This window comes from Myotis myotis, unplaced genomic scaffold, assembly GCF_014108235.1.
Source record: "Myotis myotis isolate mMyoMyo1 unplaced genomic scaffold, mMyoMyo1.p scaffold_m19_p_3, whole genome shotgun sequence".
NCBI classification, from domain to species: domain Eukaryota; kingdom Metazoa; phylum Chordata; class Mammalia; order Chiroptera; family Vespertilionidae; genus Myotis; species Myotis myotis.
In genome coordinates, this window is record NW_023416335.1 from 56,780,392 (window position 1) to 56,784,333 (window position 3,942).

Sequence of the window (3,942 nt, forward strand, 5' to 3'; positions counted from 1 at the left end):
ATATATTTCATTCCATATATTCATTTAAAGAGAAACTTAAACGTCTCATCACATAATAATACCTTTATTACATAGCACCTACCACCTGGTAATTTAGTAACTAGACCAGCCGTGGGCAAACTACGGCCCGCGGGCCGGATCCAGCCTGTTTGAAATGAATAAAACTAAAAAAAAAAAAGACCGTACCCTTTTATGTAATGATGTTTACTTTGAATTTATATTAGTTCACACAAACACTCCATCCATGCTTTTGTTCCGGCCCTCCGGTCCAGTTTAAGAACCCATTGTGGCCCTCGAGTCAAAAAGTTTGCCCACCCCTGAACTAGACCATTTCTCTCCCATGTAGGACTGTGTACTTCTAGGTGATGATCCATGCCTATTTGTCTGTGATACTCCAGTACCTGCAACAAACTGGGCACTGAAATAATTGCTGAAATAAAATGTTGCATTGGTGTGAGAGTATAGTTGAAATTGAACTATATAATCAAGGAAAACCAAGACCTTGGATAAAGATAGGAAGGAAAGATAATATGCTGTGATGTTTCACCTATCTTCTCCAAAATATATTATGATTTCACTTAGCTTCCTTTACAAATATAATGCCTTCTCTTGAACCACAAATGAATATTCTTCTTTTACTACACTTGATCTTAGCCAAAAGGCCGAGAAGCGATGAATATTCTTCTTTTATTCCAAGTTAAGATTAACTTGGAAATCTAATCATTGAATATTGAAATGTAGTTGGAAAAGGTTGACAAGTTCTAGAAAAGAAGGTCCTCTCTCACAGTCCAGGAACCCTGGGGGATGTCCAACTGATGGCTTAGGTCCGCTCCCCGTGAGGAGCGGGTCTAAGCCATCAGTTGGACATCCTTGGCACTGCCACAGGGGCAGAAGAGGCTCCCGCCACCGCCTCTGTGTTTGCCAGCTGTGAGCCTGGCTTCTGGCTGAGCAGCACTCTCCCTGTGGGAGCACATTGACCACCAGGGAGCAAATCCTGCATTGAGCATCTGCTCCCTGGTGGTCAGGGCACGTCATAGCCTTAGCATATCATTAGCATATTTTGCTTTGATTGGTTGAATGGACAACCGGAAGACCAGATACTTAGCATATTAGGTGTTTATTATATAGAACTAGAGGCCCGGTGCACAAAAATTTGTGCACTTGGGGGAGAGGGGGGGTCCCTAAGCCCGGCCTGTGCCCTCTCGCAGTCTGGGACCCCTCAGGAGATAATGACCTACTGACTTAGGCCTGCTCCCGGGTGGCAGAGGGCAGGCCCAATCCTTAGGTGCAGCCACTGGTCGGGCTCAGAGCAGGGCTGATTGGGGAGTTGGGGCACGGCCCCCTGTCATGCACAGAGAAGGGTGGATCGGGAGGTTGCGATGCCACCCTCAGTCACGCTCAGGGTAGGGCCGATTGGGGGGTTGGGGCACTGCCCCCTGTCACACTCAAGGCAGGATCGACGGGGAGGTTGTGGCACCAGCCCCTGTCACACACAGAGCAGGGCCAATCAAGGGGTTGGGGTGCTGCCCACTGTCACTCACAGAGCAGGGCCTATCAGGGGGGGTTGGGACTCCGTACCCTGTCACACACAAAGCAGGGTCGATCAGGAGCTTGAGGAGCTCCCCCCTGTCACGCACAGAGCAGGGCTCATTAGGGGGTTGGGGAGCTCCCTCTGTCACTCACAGAGTAGGGCTGATAGGGGAGTTGGGGCACTGGCCCCTGTCACACACAGAGCAGGGCCGATCAGGGGTTGGGGCGCCGCCACTGCCACACTCAGGGCAGGGCCAATGGGGAGGTTATGGCTCTACCCCCTCACACACAGAGCAGGGCCGGTGAGGTGGGGGAGGTTGGGGCACTGCACCCTGTCACACACAGAGCTGCTGGGCGATCAGGGGGTTGAGGAGCTCCCCCCTATCAGGCACAGAGCAGGGCTGATCAGGGGGTTGGGGTGCCTTCCCCTGTCACAAACAGAGCAGGGCGGATAGGGAGGTTGTGGCACTGCCCCCTGTCACACACAAAGCCACAGGGCAATCAGGGGTTTTGGGCGCTGCCCCCATCATGCTGATCCCGGTGCAGGGAGGCCTCACGGCTCTGCTGATCCCGGTGCTGGGAGGCATATTACCATTTTACTATATAGGATAGAGGCCTGGTGCATGGGTGGGGGCCGGCTGGTTTGCCCTGAAGGGTGTCCTGGATCAGGGTGGGGGTCCCCACTGGGGTGCCTGGCCAGCCTGGGTGAGGGGATGATGGCTGTTTGCTGCTGGTCACACACCCTTCAGGGTGGGGGTCCCCACTGGGGTGCCTGGCCAGTCTGGGTGAGGGGCTGAGGGCTGTTTTCATGCTGGCGGGTGACTGAAGCTCCCAAAAGCTCCTTTTTTCTTTTTTTTTTATTCTGGGCCACCGTTAGCTCTGAGGCTTGGCTCCAGCTCTTAGGCCTCTGATGCTGAAAGCAGGTATCTGGTTTGTTTGGGTTCTATAATTGAAACACTGTTTCAACTCCAGCTCTGAGATCTCGGCTGGCTGAAAGCAGGTTTCTGGGGTTTTGTGTAGCTTCTATATTTTTAACAATGTTTCAAACTGCAAGCTCAGAGGCTGGCAGCTGCAGGCGGGGAACATTGGAGTCTTCTGTCACTGAAGCAAACAAGCCTCATGTTCACTTCAAGCTGCCTGACTGCTGGCCGCCATCTTGGTTGGCAGTTAATTTTCATATCGCCCTGATTAGCCAATGGGAAGGGTAGCGGAGGCATGGCTAATTACCATGTTTCTCTTTTATTAGATAGGATTGATGTTCTTCTTTCTCTCTCACTCTCTCTTCCTCCCTCCCTCCCTCCCTTACTCCCTCCCTTCTTCTCTTTATATAATTAATAAACATATTCTTGGGTAAGGATAAAAAAACAAAAACAGAATCATCAAAATTAGGATTCTGATTAAAATTGCATTGAATAAATAATATTGATTCAACTAAATTTTTGAAAATTTTTTTAAATAAATATTTGAATATTCATGTATTAATTAGAGTATATTTGTTTTCTCTCTTAAATGACTTTCTAATGCTGGTTTTTCCACTACTTATTTTTTAACAAGTAACTTTTATTATGAAAGGCACTTTAAATACAAATCATAAATACACAGGTCAGTGAATTATCACAATGGTATTATAAGCCTTTTAAATTTCTCTCATACTGGTGGGTTGAAAATGATACTGATTTATGATCTTAGTTTGTATTTCCTTTATTACTATTGAGGTTGGACAGTTTTCATAATTTATTGATCATTTAGTTAGCCTTTTACTTATTATTCTTTTTGTGAAATGCCTATTCAAGTCTATGGCATTCTCTTTAATGATGATTTGTAGTAGCTCTTTAGTCTGTGTATAAGTGCTTTGTTGGTTATAAGTATTACAGATACCTTCACTAATCGTGTAATTTGTTTGTTTGTTTATTTATTTATTTATTTATTTATTTATTTATTTATTTATTTATTTTTGTATTGGAATCTTTTAAAAAATTCATCTGTATTGTTGAGAGTATTACAGATGTCTCTGGTTTTGTTTATTGTCTTTTTTTCCCATTGAACACCTCCACCCCACACCCACCAATCCCAAGCCTTCATTACACTATTGTCTGTGTCCATAAGTTATACATATATGCACATAAGTTCCCTGGTTAAACTCGCCTCCCCCCACCCCTGCCTCCCCTCCAAGATTCCATAGTCTGTTCCATGCTTCTGTGTCTCTGATTCTATTTTGTTCATCAGTTTATTTTGTTCATTAGATTCCACATATAAGTGAGATCACGTGATATTTATCTTTCTCTGATTGGCTTATTTTGCTTAGCATAATAGTCTCCAGCTCCATCAATGCTATTTAAAGGGGTAAGAGTCCTTATTTTTTACAGCTTCATAGTATTTCATTGTGTAAATGTACCACAGCTTTCTTATCCA

General features: G+C 45.7%; 1 pseudogene; it reads right to left on the minus strand.

The window, feature by feature from the left end:
* Positions 1-469: 469 nt before the first annotated feature.
* Positions 470-674, minus strand: LOC118652427 (annotated as a pseudogene).
* Positions 675-3,942: the final 3,268 nt, after the last annotated feature.